Source organism: Rutidosis leptorrhynchoides, chromosome 1 (genome assembly GCF_046630445.1).
Source record: "Rutidosis leptorrhynchoides isolate AG116_Rl617_1_P2 chromosome 1, CSIRO_AGI_Rlap_v1, whole genome shotgun sequence".
In the NCBI taxonomy this organism is placed as follows: domain Eukaryota; kingdom Viridiplantae; phylum Streptophyta; class Magnoliopsida; order Asterales; family Asteraceae; genus Rutidosis; species Rutidosis leptorrhynchoides.
This window is the reverse complement of record NC_092333.1, coordinates 712,899,037-712,917,555: the sequence shown is the minus strand read 5'-3', so window position 1 is coordinate 712,917,555 and position 18,519 is coordinate 712,899,037. Positions and strand designations below refer to the sequence as shown.

Below are 18,519 nucleotides of genomic sequence, written 5' to 3'. Positions count from 1 at the left end.
CAAAATAGAAATCAATTGAGGGCGAACCTCAAATCTTCTGTTGTTATCCGCATTCGGAGCCGGATAAACAATTGGTGAGTAATCTTCGTAATCACCCGGTTGGTAATACGAATCCACACCTCGTCTGTCTCTCTCTGCCATTGTTGCAAATAGGATTTCCGCCAACCTAAAAAGAACACAAACAAGAAAACACAACGCGTAAAACTGAACAAAACTAATAAAATGAGAAAATATTTTTGGATTTTTTTAGGTTTTATAATTTTTATAGCTTTTTTAAAATTTAAAAGAAAACAAATTACAAATAAGAGCTTGCAATCAAGCGCACACCTCCCCGGCAACGGCGCCAAAATTTGATGGGCGTCGAAGTACCCGTCAAAAATAACTTAATTACCTTAAACTAGTTAGGGCAAGTAAGGTTCGTTTCACGGGAGATTGTGGTTAAAAGCAAGCAATTTTCAGGAGTTGATTTGATTAAACTAAAGCACGTTTACTAATTAAGAAGATTAAACAAGAAAACTTAAAGCTTTAATGGTTTAAAGCAAAAAGCATAAGCAAAAGATTAAAAATGTAAAGTTGTTATCAATGGATTAAAAGTTTTATTCCTTCCAAATCTCAATTGGTACAATTCATTCAAAAAAGTATTGAACTTTATCAAGTTTTCATGTAACTTACATAGACATAAGTTCTTCAAATTATCAAAACACTATCTTGGGCACTTTCATGTAAATTATATAGCTTGTCTTTATCCTTAACTAAATTAACACTAAGTGGATTTAGAACAACTATCAATTCACAATAATAAGTCTTGCAATAATGAAATTCGATAATTTTGCATTAAACAATAACTTGAAAAATTCATAAATCAAAAGACTTTTTCATTACAAATTATGAATCACAATAATACTTGAATGAAATCATAAATACACAATTGTTCAATGAAAGGAATAAAGTAAGGAGATTAGCCTTGCATGTTGATGATGATGAACACGATGATAGAAGGATGAATCATGATGAAAGCGCCTTTGATCTTGACTTGAATCCTTGATTGATGATGTTTTGTGATGTTTTTGTATGTGATTAGGGCTCTAAAAACTAAGGAAAAAGGTCCCAAAATCATAGTTAAGGGTTTCCCTTATATAGGGAGTGAATAACTTGTTTTCAAAGCAAAAATCTCTCAAAATCCGGCATCAGCGAAATTGCATTGGCGTAATTTACCCCACCTTGGCGTAATTTACGCCCATAATTGTACTAGCGTAAAAACTTGGCGTAATTGTACGCCCAAAAATGATTTTTTCCCCTGATTTTGAAACTTGCATTGGCGTAATTTACGCCGGGCTAGCGTAATTTACGCCCATATTTGCACTGGCGTAAAAACTCGAAAGCTGGCGTAATTTACTCCAGTGTAAAAATTCTGATTTTTCCAACTTTTTCCACAACTCGACTCCAAATGTCGTTTTTCGCACCTTTTTGCACTAATCTCTTTTCTCACCTATAATACATGAAATCTCATCAAAGTACCTTGCTTTTCACTCAAATATGGTTACTTTCACGTTGTTAAGCATAAACGATCGTGTCAAATAAGGACCGATCAGTGACCCACCTCCAGCGTCAATTAACGATCTGATTAGTGGTTAAAGGTTCGACTTTTTCAAACTATTAACAATCGTTGTGTGTTTCGTTCTGTTTTTGTGTGTAGTAGTCGAGTGACTTCTGGCATTTCGGGGTTGTTTCGAGTTGTTTTTAAGATCTGATGGATACAGGTAAACATTGGTCTTTTTTCGTGTATTGGCCCTCGGGAGCTTAGACTGTTACTGGCTCGCTATATCTCTAGATCTCATTCTCTATTTGATATGCATACTACTTGAATGTCATAATTTACAATTCGTTGATGGAAACTCATTAGGTGAACTTGATTATAACTTTAAAATATTGACCCTTGATATGGTGCTTTGTTGCATATATTAAAAAGTTATCCGGTTGTATTTTGTTTTCAGGTTGTATTTTGGGTATTAGTTTCAAATAAGTTGTGGTATTAGTTCGTGATTAATGGTGCTTTATGTTGGTAATTTCGGGTTGTTTTGGATGCTTTTTAGATCGTGGTGTTAGGGGTGGTGTTTTGGTGATTTATGTTTTTGAAACTAGATAGGGGATTTCGGGTTATTTCAATGTTGGTTTCGTGTTCGTGGTTTTCAGTGGTTCGAGGGTATAAAACGTAGATGTTGGTTGTGATTTGACGGTTATAGTTTCTCCATTTACATTTCTACATTCACGATACCACCACTTGGTTAGATTGTGTGATCGAGACCGTTTCGTTTAAGGTTTGACGGGTTTTGCTTTATCGGTGTGTTGGCCATGGTAATTAATTTCTTCCCGTATACATGCTTCCTACCGGGTGTTTGCCCTTGAAGTGGTTTTGTGTGGTGTTGATTTGGATGAGGAGTAAATTATTAGAATGTTAGATTGCAGTCTTATACTTGTTCGAGGTTAGTGTTGGTTGTGAAAGTCGTGAGTCGTGTTTGTCGAGTTTATCATTTAGCTTTGCAAATACTAGCTTCTTGCTAGTCTTATTTCTATTTATTTATAAAATTATTGTCTTTAGAAAAATGATTATTCGTTAAAGGTCCAATTAGTGATTGATGGCCCGATTAGTGGTAACGATTCAATTTTGTGATTTGATTTTCGTTACTAGCATAAATGTAGATGTGCATGTGTAATGGTTTGAGTGTTTAGATATGATTCACAAATAGAACTCAGGTGTTAAATTATACTCCGTAATTTATTTTAATATATTTTTAATTAATTGTTTTTATTTCGATTTTTAATCACAAATCCGGTGATACGTAGCATCACGTTGATCAAAATGAGTGTAGGTGTGCCAAGTAAGATGGTCTCAAAAGATTGTTTAAATCTTGATGATTAATCGAATGAAATTGATTTCATGGGATGGGCCTCAAAAGGTGTAAAATCATCGCAATCATATATATACATGCTAATGATTTTGGGTGTTCGTATGTTAAAGTTTAGAAATGGATTTGGTTTTGTTTCAGTTTTGATTTTGATTTTTGCTCTAGATTTGATTTTATTTTGGTTATGATTTTGTTTTGAATTTGATTTATGTTTTTGTTTTGATTATTTGAACTTTTATGGAATATGAAATTGAAATATGAGTATTCTCAAGATGAAATCTTAATAAATGAATGTTTGATTATCGAAATTTTTGAATGAATGAAAATAGGTTTCAAGAGAATTCGGGTTTCAAAATTATCCGGGTTTCAAGAGAAGAGGTCAAAGAAGGGAGAGGGGATAATGACACGTTGAATTGGCCGTCATGTGAAAAGCACATGCTTAAATTTAACGAGTTTTGATTGATTATTAGTAACAGGTACCACTCACGTAACGTATGCAAATTATCTTGTCCAACTACAACAAAATAAATGTACTCGGACCATTCACATAATTCGTTGTAAATTACAGGGACGAACAATATAATTTTTTCTTTAACCTGTTTACATGTTATAAATTTATCCTATCCTATCCTATCCTACTATATATTAGAAGAGAGTTTTTATTAACTAATAAATCTTTCTAAAACTTACTTTAAAACTCTTAGATCAACAAATGACATTAACGTACCCCTTCATCTAATGGTCAATGTTCATTCTCTTTTATTATTAGACCATATATAACCCTGCCTGTGACGTCACATGCAGATTGTCTACTTTTTGGCCAAAAAGTGCAATCTGCCTCTGACGTGGCAGTGTCACCCTCTAACACCAAAATAACCCTGACGCTACTCCAGTGTTAAATAGATCCCACTAGTTTTATTTTTTCTTTTTATTTTATTTTATTATGCATACAAATTATATTACATATAATTAAAAAACATATAAAAATTAACCATTACATAAAAAATTAATCATTACATAAAATTTAACCATTGCATAAATTATTGAGTTTGATGTGTTAAAAATGATAGGTTTTGATGGGTTTATATAGAAAAGAATATAAATAATTCAAATAAAAAAAACAAAACAAAAATCATTTGAATGAAAGTGTTAAAATGAGAGAAAAAATTGAGTTTGATGTGTTAAAAATGATAGGTTTTGATGGTTATATATAAAAGAAAATAAATAATTTAAATAAATAAAAAAAACAAAAACAAAAAAAAAATTTGAATGAAAGTGTTAAAATGAGAGAAAATATTGAGTTTGATGGGTTAAAAATGATGGGTTTTGATGTGTTTATATAGAAAAGAATATAAATAATTTAAATAAAAAAACAAAAACAAAATTAAAATCATTAAAATACGTGGACCAATCAGAAACCCTGACACATTTTTTTTTTCGTGAAAAAGTTGACTGACGCCCCTCCCGCGTCAACCGTAACGCCCCACTAGGAGCGTCAGGGAGCGTCACCCACTGCCAGCGCGTCTGACGGGACCCCTCTGACGCCGACTTAAAAATGGTCTTAGGCAATAAATCAAAAAACTATCATAGTGTACCTAAAATACCCTAAATCAAGAAGACAAAAAACACGGGGAGCTTCTAACAAAGAAGGGGTTACTAAGGTTGCATCATTCGCGACACTCAGAAAAAAGAAAACCCTAAACAGTACGTTTTTTAATCAACGATTAGTTGATTGAATCGATTACCGATAGTTCATCGCCTTGTCTGTCAATCATTGATAAGCTTCGGTCGGTTTGCCCTTCTATGGATAAGCAGGTTAGAATTTTCAATCGCTCATAATTTACATGTATGATTTGTTGCTTTGCTCCTTCTTCAAATTCTATTTGCTTATATTTATATTTATATTTACATGTATCGATTGTATGTTCCAATCTAGCCGTCTGCATCGATTCGTAAATCGTAAATCAATCACGAAATTTTGTCGATCTAAGTGCTTTTCCGGCAATTCATCTATTCGTAAATCATTGATAATCGATAGTAATCTTAATTGAGGTATCGATAATCATTATGGTTGTTAATTATTATAAATTCACGTCAATTTGTGTATTTTTTTACCTTTGCTTGGTGTCATCAGGTTGTTTGGGTGCTTTTATTTTGGTCTCTAATGTGTATTTTGTTTGTTTGGGTGCTTTTGTTTTTTGTTTGTTGTGTATATTACAAATCGATTAATGCGTACATTGAAGTTCTTAGTCATAATGACATTAGTCTTGTGCATCTCTGTGTCATTTAGGCAAGTAGTTAAGATTATTGATTATCAGTGTTCATTGGGTAAAACGAGTGTCGTATGATTAATTGTTGATAATCACTGTCTCTTGATATGTAAAAATGAAGAACAGGTATTGATTTTTTTTTTTTGTTTTTGTTTTTGTTTTTTATTTTGTATCAATTGTGTTTCATACAGGAAACAGTCGTATTATACCTCTACAGTTTATAAATCTGAATGGCCATTGTGTTTCACACATCTTTGTTGTGGATGTATGATGATTTAATGGCCATTGTATATGACAATATGGGTTGTATATCAAAGCAAATATCAGACTATCAACCCAGAGGGTTGTATATATCATAATTCTTTCATTTTATATTCGTGCATTTTATTTTTTAATATTCGACTTATCTGCAAATTTTCTCTTTTTTACAATAAAGGAACACTGCAAAATGGGTAAGTTTTAATACCATGTTTTCGCTAGCTCATACTTTTCTTTTGAAACTGCAAGCCCGCAAATCACCGGAAAATATGCATACGTGTATCAACTTTCAATTTAGGTTACTGCGATTCGAACTCGAATCACGTCAGAATCTCGAAAAAATCGATTGACACTACTTTTTGATTCATACAACGGTTCGATTCAATTAAACATATGCAGAAGGTACCAAATTCCAGTTTCTAGGTTAACTATTCGATATGTACCTAATTTTTATTCATATCAAGTTATATTGGTTTTGTTTCAAATTTTTATACCATCCGAATGTCATACTATATCTGTTCAATATTCTGTTATGTGGAATCGGACCAGCTAAAAAGAATAACTCATATGGCAAAAATTATCAACATGGTACTTTGATAATGAGATAGTGTCTAATATATTGAAACTCTTAAGGAAGCGAGTTTATCTTCTTTCAACCAGCTCGAGATTTTCTGCCTGGCTACTAAATTGTTTGTGTCTTTTGTAGCAGATGACACTTTGACTAATAGTAGCTAATGGACTTTATTGTAATGTGACACAGATATTAAATGAAGCTACAGAGAATATGCAGAACAAAAAAGGGGGGGTGGTCATTGAGGATATTAGATATTGCCTTTCTGTTCATTACTTGACGCATTAATTATGAGGTATGCAACTTGTTACCATCATGAATTTTTACTAGAAAACGCTAAAAGAAAGGTTATAGTAGTGGTTGTTGGTCTGTTATATGTACTACGCTTCTAAAGCCAGATTTGGAGTTTTAAAAAAGTGAAGTCGTCGTTGATTCTGCGTATAATAATAGGTTAAACTACCGAATGCATACAAAAATGAGAGCAGCTATGTAAGTTTCTACTATAATTATAGTTTTGCTAATTGTTAATGAAGATAAAACTTAGTATTTATAGAACTGATTTGGAACTGGAATCTCGATTAAAGTTTTTGAAGTCATAAATATTAGACGGTCAAACAAATGATATCTTAATCATGGGTTGCGGCCATGATGGGTTACAAAAAACCCATTTGTTTTTTCTAATCGGGTTTTATAACCTTATTAACCCATTAGACGTAAAGCATGACCCTAATCAACCCATTTATAAATATATGGGTTGTATATATCATGTTTAGTTTGATTTCAGACTGGGTGAAGGGTTACATTTATTGAACCTGAAGCAACTAATGCAGTCGGAGACAAGAATTGAGAGAGGAATCTCAATGATTAGACCCAAAAAGTTAAAACTTAAGACCTTAAGTATCCAAATTAAGAGATCATGAATTTGAAACTCAAGCTTATTATTGATCGATTAACAGCATGACATGATACTTTTTAGCGCACATCATCTTACCATTTTTACTATTTTCATTAAAAAGCTTCTGTACTGATGCATCTTACCGTATCGCCTACCCGAAAGGGGTACGCTTGGGAATCTGTAATTGAGACCCAACTTCATTCCCCATATATTTTATCTTAAATGAATACGCGAGGTATTTATAGCTTCGTTTTGCTTCTGTATGCATTGATGTTATTGCTACTAACCGATACGACATTTATTTTATTTTTCATATGTGTGTACATATATATATATATATATATATATATATATATATATATATATATATATATATATATATATATATATATATATATATATATATATATATATATATATAGTGGTAGGATCAAGAGGGAAGTAACTAATCGGGGGGAAGCAAAAACTTTTTTTTTTCGTTTTTTGAAAAAACTTTGTTCACGAACATTATAGATTGGATGAAAATAAGAACATTTAGTAGAGACACTTCGTGATAAATGTTTTTATTTTGGCGGGAAAACGATCGACAAAAATAACATTCAAGATAATATTGTTCGTGAAGAATGTTAACGTTTTTTTTCTTCATGTTTTGTGAAGTAAAATTTAGCCCGATTTAGAGTTTAGGGTTTAGGGTTTGGTGTTTTGGGTTTATTCCATAAACTCAAAACACCAAACCCTAAACCCTAAACCCTAAACTCTAAACCGTTCGTGTTAAAAAATCAATCTAAATCCTAAATCTAAACCCTAAATCTAAACCATAAACCCTAAATTTCTAAACCCTAATATCTAAACCCTAATATCTAAACCCTAATGTCTAAAACCTCAACATATGCTCGAAAAACACGATAATTGTTATATATTACTTCTTCGAGCGTTTTCCCGCCAAAATAATAACATTCATCACGAAGTGTCTTTTCTAAATGTTCTTATTTTCATCCAATCTATAATGTTCGTGAACAAAGTTTTTCAAAAAACGAAAAAAAAAAATTGCTTCCCCCGCTTCCCCCCGATTGGTTACTTCCCTCTTGATCCTACCACTATATATAAATATATATATATATATTATATTGGGTTTTGTTGTTGTTGTTGATATATATATATATATATATATATATATATATATATATATATATATATATATATATATATCTTGAGTACGTCTATCTTGGTTCAATCAATAGGTATGTTCGTGATCATTATGTAGGAATGGAAGAGCCTATCGTACGAAATTCCACACGCCATATTGTTTCTCGACTGGCCTACTTGCGTAACAAAAGGATAATACACATGTAACTATTGAATATTTGGTTTGTTGATGAACATTATATCCAGATTCTATTTGTAGTATTTTTGAAAGGCTAAATTCTTGCATGGAAACCCTGAAGATGAAAAATTTCTGTAGGAATAGGAATACTAAAGGGGAAAATCTAAACGGGTCCTTTATAATTGTACGGGCTTGCTGACTGGCCATTCAAGCTAGACCTTGACAGTCATAGTGTATAACAAGCCAGTTTGGCATGAGGTCATCAGACTAATTAGCTAATAAGCTCTCATATTAGTATTAGACCTTGACACATAATCTAATACTATGTCAATTTGGGTTGTGTTTTACACATAAATACATCAAACAAAGAACATAAAAATTTCAAAAATATTTAAATTTGACCGACTCAGACTGACTTTGACCGACTTTGACTCGACTTTTTGGTGTTAGACACTTAGACCTTCCATTTAGCTTTTTTGGATGAAATGGTGGGTTAGTCCCCAAACCGACGTGTCGGCTGACTCAACCAACATTTACAGCAGTGATTTTATTTCCTACCCTAAGATAGTTGGGGGTTCATTATTAATCAAAAACAAAAATGGGTTCAACTGAGTCGGGAATTAAGAAAGGCGTTAACAGCTGACCAAAGTCAGAGCATTTGTGCTTCTTTTAAATAAACGCTCATATGACCAGTTATCTAACGTGCAAGACCTGCCGTGTTGCCACTAATAGTTTGTAACTTGATTGTTTTGACATATCCTCCTCATCTGTTACCTTAGAATTGGATTCATATGGTTTTTATGATTATATTTTCTCTTCGCCTTATGTTACCCGAATAAAAAATTATGATTTGGCCTTCTTAAATTTTCTTACTTTTGTGCCTCTATATCTGTTTGGTTAAACCCATTGGTAGTTAGCTTAGTAAAGTTATGGATCGGCACTGGATTTGATTTGGATCAATGATGGTTTATGTTTTTTTATAACCATTTTTGTTACAAATGGGATTTTTCAGTCATGTTAAGCTGTTGTTTCATAGGGTTGTCATAACGGGATTTCCGCATGGAGATGAGACTTGGGAAGATTATTCAAGCAAAGTCATTTTTGGCACCGGTTTATTTAATTAAGGCAGGCCACTTTCTTATCTTCCCCGTATGTATAAAGAACTGAAGTGTAGGTGTTCTTTAGTTAATGACAGAGGATGAATATTTGAACCTAATTACAGAGGATTATACTTCTAACCAATATTTTCATTTCTTTAAGTTTTTTATGCTTAGGTACTTATCAATAAATACTTATAAATGTTTATGTTGCTAATAATAGTGGTTAATTATATGATAGTCTAGGAAAACAAATATCTTCTTCTTTGCTTTAAGTTATATTATCGAAGTATTAATTTTATGTTAAATATTTATGTTGTTTATAGTAGTCTTTAAAGTATAAGCTCCTAATCTCTACTTATGATTGATTGATATTGTATTATTTGATCATGCACATCAAGTGTTTGCTGAAATGTTTGAATGAAACTAAATGTTGTTAGTATTCTGTTTTGTCAAATACCAATTTTAGCTTTGTCAAGAGTGTGTTTAGTCAGATTTTTTCAGTGATGGTGCTGGTGTTAAATTACATATGAATGTTAAATTTTAAAAAATGATAGCAATTGTATTTGTGTGGTGTCATTCTTTGTATCATCCATTTGTTATTATTGAGGTTTGAAATTTCTTGGTGTAGATACTATATTTTCATAAAGTTTAATGATAATGATAATACTATGTTTATATAGTTATTATTTAATCAATTTTATTTTCATTTTGTATTTTAACAAACCCGTGCCTTATTTTCTTACCTTCAGAATGTGTGTATCTCAATTGTTGTGTTGATCGTTATGTTTTAAACAATTGATAGCTTAAATATGCATTTACTGACTTTTAACATGTGAACGGGTATTCGTATACATGAATAGATAGAATTTTTTCAAAAATTTGACTATTTTTGACCGAGTACTCCCGAAGTTGCAAAAACAGCATATTCGCCAAGTAATTCCGATTTCTGCAACACTTTGAATTCTTATTGGTCAATATTATTGTACTTTCCTAATTAAAGTTTTTTCGGGCAATTAGATTGTAACGGATGGAGTGTCATTTAATTTAATGGAATTATAAAGTAAATCGATATTCATGTGACACCTATGCTTGTGAGATCTATTTTGCTAATGTTTTGCATATAAAGCATGCAACATAGATTATTCTAATTTTCTATTAAATTGATAAATATGGGGGAAGTGTTGGGGATCAAGAGATTTTGAGTTCAGAAAATTAAAGTGTGGTGATGTTGGCTTCCTTTGAAATGACATCAGATCAACTGTCAATGCTTCTGTGACTGGGAGAACGGACAAGATAGAAGGTGTTAGTGAGTGTATTATCATGGGCATACCAATACCAATAACGATGTTGGAGCTAAACAAATGTATGCCCATATGACCCGTATATTGTGTAAATTACAATTGTTCATCTTAATCGGTATATTTATTTTATTAATTACAAATGTGTTTCTTCAATGTTTATTTTTTGAACACAATGTTAAATCTTTAATATTATTAACTATATATATCTTTTGATTTTTTTATTTTGGGTTCCTAAATTTAATATAAGACAACTACTACTACTTTAATTTATTACATTCATTATAAACATTACTCTTGATTAAACCCTTACAAAGTCCCGCGAATTCGAGGGTCTTCAGCTAGTAAATATTATAATTTGTAAAGTTATAGTATAGTTTTATTTTTTGAATCAACTTTTTAAATTATATAAATTCTGTTATTCTCAATAATAGTTTCAAAGAATATATATATATATATATATATATATATATATATATATATATATATATATATATATATATATATATATATATATATATATAAAACAAAATTTAGTATATTAAAAGTGGAAAATTTTATTTTATGTTACCTTGTATGATGTGGGAGAAACGACAAAAAAAAAAATAAAAATAAAAAATAAAAAAAAAATAAAACTTTGAAGAAATATTGAAAATCGAATGGGTTAAAGCATAAAATAAAAAGTTAGAGACATAAACTAAAAAATTGAATAACTAAAATAAAAATAATTGAAAAAAATAAAGACAAAATTGCTCATTTCGTTTCTGTGTTCTTCACTTTTGCCCCTTTCATCCATGTATTTTATTTTTTGCATTTTTCATCCTTAAAAACATTTTAAAGTCCTAATTGCATCCCATACCCTAACGAAGGTAACTGAGTCCGTTAAAACTATTCACAGGAACTATCCACGTAATCTTTAACTAATTAAATTACAAAAATTAACAAAAATCAATTCTTTCTACCTCTCATTATGTCTGGCAGTTCAAAACCTTCATATAATTAGTTTCCAACGATCGAGTACGCCAATTATAATTTCAAATTTTCGATTCAGAAGCACTCCGTGAAAGTGAAAGAGAAATGGCCAATGCTACGAGAGGTAAAACTCCAAAATGCATCTATAGATTGTATTATAACCCTAAAATGATGACTTCATAAAAAAACAATTTTCTTTGTTAAAAAAAAATTTAAATAAAAAAGAAAAAAATCTAGGCACTCTAGATGATGTCATAATTGTATTTATACTAATTAATTATATATATAAAAATTAAACCCACAATTACAAATTATACGGAGTACTATGTATCTGTATCTGTTCCAAATTAGGGTTTCCGTTAAGCCCTACGCGTGCCCTTCTCCTCCACCATCATCGCGTCTGCTACCAAAGATGTTTTCTGTAATCGCAAATCAGCTATATATGTTTCCACCTCTATGTTTATAAAAGTTTGATTTTGGCGTTGGGGTTTTAAAATGGGTTTCTTAATCATTATATGCTCCGATTAAATTGGTTAATTTTTTATTCATTAGGATTAAAGTCATTATCTTCTTAAATTTTATTTTTAGGTTTTGGATAAAGATCAGTATGGAACTGTTCATAGTGTTAGTTGTTAAAATTTGTGGTTTATATTTTCGATATCTTTTAAGATTTTGGTTCGATCATGATATGGAAATTGAATTGAATTGATGGTAAGCATCTGTTTCTTCCATCATCATCACTTTGTTAGTTCACTATTTTGTTAACTTTTATGTGTGGTGTTTCTATCAGGTTGGGAGTTTAATAAAATATTCAATATTTTTTAACATTTGGGTTCGATCAGGATATGGAAATTGAATTGAATTCATGGTAAGCATTTATTTCTCCCATCATTGTCACTTGAATAACAAATTGCAGGTACACTACTCACTTTATTTTTGATATATTCCTATTTATTTTATCGTTATTTCATTTTATCATTAGCATAAAGAAGTTCTTGGTCATTGCAGCCTTGATCCATGGCCGATTTAATCCATTATATGATGTTGTGGTTAATGGGCTAAAAAGAACCAGGTTGAAAAATGGGTAACGCGTTGTAAAGTATTGGATCGAATCATACATAAATAAATGTAATTAATATACAAAAATGAAGTTATAAAGGTCTGACCGCCTGCCCCTCGGGATGGTATAAGGTTCGGATCCCTGTAATGCGGTTAGGGTTTCCTGCCCGAAAGCGCGTGCGTGCGTGGCAAATGAGAGTATTCGATGCCAACAACTTGCCTTTAAAAAAAAAAAAACTTAATATCATTTTTCAAGTGAAACGATTAAAGAACTTGAGGAGGCTATTCTTGCAGGAGGAGTTGCTGCAAAATCTATTTGGGACTACAAGCGTTAGATTTCTCAACTGCAAGTAAATATGATAGTACTTTTTTTTTTATCGAACTAGAGGTGGCAATCTCGACCCATTTGTTTGTTAATTTCATACGGGTCAACTAATATTTTTTGTCATTTGTTGATTAGGAAGAGAGAAGACTATTAGAACTGTCATGACCCGGAAAATTTCGACTTATTTTGAACCAAATCTATATATGATTTAATAGTTCTGAGACGATAAGCTAAGTCTGTTAAACTGAGCCGCAAAATTTTTGAACTGTTTATATGAATTCAGTTAACCTTGACTGTTCCCGACGATTCACAAACAATTGTTGTAAATAAATATGTATATATATACATATTATATATTACATAATTAATAAACTGTAATATTAATATATTTAATTACAAGTTCAATTATAGTTGTTATACTCATATTATTATTACCTTCATTATTATTATAAATATTAATATTAACATTAATATCAGTATTATTAATATTATTATTTTCAATATATATCGATGTGAAATTAGATACATGTAAATTGTTATATTATTGTTGTTGTTATTATTATTATGACCATTATCATTAAACATTATTATTATTATTATACAACAACAAAAAATTATTATCATTATTATTATCATAGTTATTATTATTATAAAAATAATACAATTAATTATTATTATCATTAATAATAATATTATTATCATTTTTATAATTATTATTATCATTATTATTATTATTATTATCATTATTATTATTATCTATTATTATTATTATTATTATTATTATTATTATTATTATTATTATTATTATTAAGATAATTCTTATTATTATTAGTATTATTATTATTATTATTAATATATTTATTAATTATTAATATTAATTAAAAATAAAAATGATGCAGACAGATAACAAATTAGGTTTAATATCACAATCTGCTTTTAATTTTTTCTCTGATCGTGAGCTGCTTTTAATTTTTTTATTTTCCTTTCTTTTGTCTGAGTGTTATATGTCGACACCCACAATTATTCTATAAATCAATCAGTTCCAGTTGTCAAGAATCATTCAATATCCACTACCATATTCAATTATATCTGCAATTCATGAAATTAAACAGAAAAAGCCATTAACAGCTCAAAACCTCTGTTCGTGTCACATTTTAATCAAAAGCTCGAATTCGAATTCAATTTCAAAAGTAATAATGCAATTTTGTTAGTAATCCTTCATTCAAACTGAAATGTCCCGTTCATATCGATTATAAAACGTTTCATATTAATTGATTTCCTTGCGAGGTTTTGACCTCTATATGAGACGTTTTTCAAAGACTGCATTCGTTTTTTAAAATAAACCATAACCTTTATTTTATCGATAAAGGTTCAAAAACCATAACGTAGATGTGACGACCCGTCCAAATCCACTTGGACGAATACATCATTCATCGATTTCACAGTGAGGTACTGACCTCTACATGATACGTTTTGTAAACATTGCATTCTTTTGAAAAGGCACACCATAAATGAATATCTAATTCCAAGGTTTTTGACATCTGATGATTTCTACATATAGACAATCACCGTAAATAACAGTTTACAATACTACATCCGTTGATAATGCAGTCAAAATAAGATACATGGTGATGATTTTGTGAATGCAATGTTTTCTCAAATAAAGCATGTATGACTCCATGCACATAGCTTATATAACGTATAAGCAAACCGCGGAAGACTTCTAGGAACCTGAGAATAAACATGCTTAAAAGTGTCAACACAAAGGTTGGTGAGTTCATAGTTTTAATGTTGCGCATAATCTGTATATAAAGGTGGATCACAAGATTTCAGTTGTTTCATCCAGAAACGTTTATCAAAATATTCTAAAAGATTGAGCACCCTGGTAACTAAACTTTAACGTATATATAATAAGTACCCCTGTTTTAACATACATGCAACCAACATGTACAATACATGCAAACCAACGTGTACTAAACTTAAATAGCATACGTCTGTTTTATAGTTCAGGCTAGGGTTTCTATAACTGGAACAGACGGGGATGTCAAGCCCTATGGATCCATATAAAACTAGTTCCGCCCACCAGTTCTTATAACCAGCAGTTACTAGTTACCAAAGCTAAGGGATTTTCGGTTCAAACTCGGTGTAGAATTTAGTATGTACTTGTATCCATTGCATTTAAAATAAAGTGCATGTATTCTCAGCCCAAAAATATAGATTGCAAAAGCAATTAAAAAGGGAGCATATGAAACTCACCTTAGCAGCACATAAATTCATTCACCGAAATGTGACCGAAACTCGGAATGCAAGTAACCATAGATCTCAACCTAGAGAACATATGATGGTCAATAAATGTCTAACAAGCTAGGTCGGGTCATAGTGTATCACAATCCTAATGCTCGAGACCGACATATATAAGTTAACAAAAGTCATCTAAAAAAGTCAACTTTAACGATTGTTTAACAAAACGAGACGTGTCTTATATAAGAATTCATTTACTCGACTAGCAGTATCCAAAAATCCAATTTATTAATTTTATAAACAAGTTGTTTAAATATTAATTGTAGATTCAAAAGCAATTTCACTTAACGTCAATCGTAATTCAGTTGACCATAACTTTTAATTCGTACATCGAAATCACGCGATTTCTAAATGAAAAGTTGTTAATTTTTCGCCAGCTTTCTAATAACATGCATATCATATACCTTATATCAGTAGTATATGTATTAAATTCGTGATTCATCATAAAAATATCTAACGAAGAAATTTAGCATAGAAGTATGCATAAACATATATACTCGAGCATTAGACATGAATACACTATTAATATATAAAAGATAATATATGAATGCTCACGTATCAATATTGTGATTCAATATTGCAGGAAAGTACGTAGACGTAACGGAGATGATAAACACTAGTTTTACCTCACGAGCAATACCCCCAAACAATACCCATAATCTCCATAGCTATAACCCATAATTTCCTTAGCTTTAACTTACCCGAAAAACCATTTTGAAATTACTTGGACAGCACTCCGTTCAATAACCTTGTTACAATATCTTGTTACTAATTTGAGATTGTCTTAAAAAAAAAAAAAAAAAAAAAAAAATCCTACTGAGATATATATATGTGTGTGTATTATATTATATATCTAGTTGATAGAAAAACAAAAATATAATGAAATCGAAAGTTGGAGTGCTCGCCTGGAAAGAAGAAAAATAAATAATTGTAGTGTAATTATGTGTCTCGCAGATCGAATATATATAGATATAATAATAATAATTTAAATAATATAATAATATAATGCATAATAAACGTGTCAAAACAGTGAAGGCGCCTCCAATTTTGTTAGTTTATGCCGACAATTTTTCACAGACCAGTATTTCGTACTCTGTTGCTGATAATTGAAGGGCAAAAGTATAAAAAAAAGGAATTCCATTTTTTATAATTGAATACATATATTTATTTTGGTCTTAAACTTTATAAAACTAGTTGTAAAAAGGTCCATTTATTTATAAAATTACTATATACGTTCGATGTAGAGTGTACATACTAGTCTGCTGATCATTCCGTGCCACAGTAATTCACAAGATTCATTTAATCGAATGAATTTTAAAATTTTAAAAAGTCGTATTTCTTAAATACTTCAGGGGTTTATTATGTAACTTATAATTAATAATTTCTATCATGTCGCTTTCATGTAAATAGTAAATTAATTAATTTCGTTTCATTTACTATTCATATGAATAGTAAATGAATTAATTTTGATTCAACTATTTAAGTTACATTGTTGTACGTTGTGCTTTACGGCTTGTACATCTTTGATTTAATTGCGGTTTTCTAATAAATTAAAAAAAATTACATCATAAAAATAAAACGATTAGATACGTAGCATCATTTAATAGTAAATTATTATCATTTCATATATAAATATTATTCGCATGTTTCCGTATATATACACAATTATATAATTATCACAAGTTATGACGTTCGTGAATCGTCGGACAACAAGATGGTCAACCGTTATATAAAACTCATTTACAAAAGTTTTGAAACTTGTCAAAATGCATTGCTTATCATGATGAAAATATTAAATCATATAGAGAATTGGTTTACATAAGTCGAAATTTTGCAGGTCATCATAGTACCTCCCCGTTAAAGAAAATTTCGTCCCGAAATTTTGACAGAGGTCGTCATGGTTGATCATAAGAATATTTTTATGAAGAATTTAAGTTGAAATTTAGAGTTTTATCACCATTGAGTAATATGAATAAAATAATTCGATTACTCGAAGCGTATGAGAGAAGCTATCGCAAAAGAGTGAAATGATGAAATCAAAGGTTCGTCTTAACTCTTGACGTAGTCACGGTTGATTTTCGGAATTCAAGGAAATTAAAGAAGATATTTGTAATCTATATAAGATTTGATTCTTCGGTGATTAAGGAAATTATGATTTTCCTTGATTAAATGCGTAATCTGCCTCGCTTGCTATGTCCGTTATTTCGCTATAAATCAACCTCTTCCGTTCCATTATTTTCATCACTCCTACTTCTTCCTCCTCATTTCATACTTTTAAAAGATTGTGAAAATGCTTCATCCTGTTCTGATTCTTGATCTCATTCTGACTATCACCACAATCATCCTTCTATTCCAACTCTCACCGGAGGAATCTGTTTATTTCTACTTCGCTCTTGGGGTAGTGGTTTTCATAATACTTCCTTGCATCTGTCTTTCCATAATTATTGACATCTACGGTTAATGATCTCTTCTATTTGCTGTGATTTATACTCCTCTTTATATTTATTGTTTTCTCTTCTCGACTTTTGTGTGAAGCAAGTAATGGTCCAAAATTCGTAGGTATGAATTTCGTAATGAACATAACTAATGTTCTAAGAAAGAAATTGTGATAGCACGATCTTGATTGGTTAAATTAATTCAAGAAAAAAGATAGAAATATCAGGAAGATATGTTCTCGATATGTTTGGAGGTTAGGTAGAATGTAAGAGTCGTGTAACATGGCACATGATGACGGTATGGTTCGTGGATCATCATGTTCCATTAGAAACTCAGCATGACTTACTGTAATATAATCACGTTGATCAAGTGTCATTATATTATACTAACTCATGCTTCAATTCTCAACACTACTTCAAAAATATTCATATTTTAAATTTGAATTTTTCAGAATTTAGAAATTAAAACAGTTTCCTTTATGATGTAACACTGATATTGCGAGGAAATAAATGATTTCAGATAAGAATAGTTATGAAAATATTTTAAGAAATATCAAGGATATTTGTAATGAAAGATATGATGATAACTTAGAATTTCTAACATCGATGGATGATGAAGAAGATTTGTCCGTAAGGGTTTAGAGTTAGAAGCAAGGTATTTGTTAATGACTTCAGTAGATACTGAATCATTTGGATTCTTTGAAGGCAGGTTTAGTCTTTGTGATTTGTCCACAGCCTCCTTCCTGGTTTGCTCAATCCGTTTTCTAGTTCCAAACCTTATCTTTTTCTGAGCTTTTCCAACACA

The 18,519-nt window shown here is 30.5% G+C and overlaps 1 long non-coding RNA gene across 2 annotated transcripts; it reads left to right on the top strand.

Annotated features, from left to right (window-relative positions):
- The first annotated feature begins 4,528 nt into the window (after window positions 1-4,528).
- On the top strand, window positions 4,529-9,561 carry LOC139886216 (uncharacterized). 2 transcript variants are annotated; one of them, XR_011772327.1, is made up of 4 exons: window positions 4,529-4,721; window positions 6,195-6,300; window positions 8,142-8,249; window positions 9,261-9,561. It is a non-coding gene; the product is annotated as an uncharacterized lncRNA (long non-coding RNA). The 2 variants fall into 2 exon arrangements; XR_011772326.1 differs by having other exon boundaries at window positions 8,142-9,561.
- The last annotated feature ends 8,958 nt before the right edge of the window (window positions 9,562-18,519 follow it).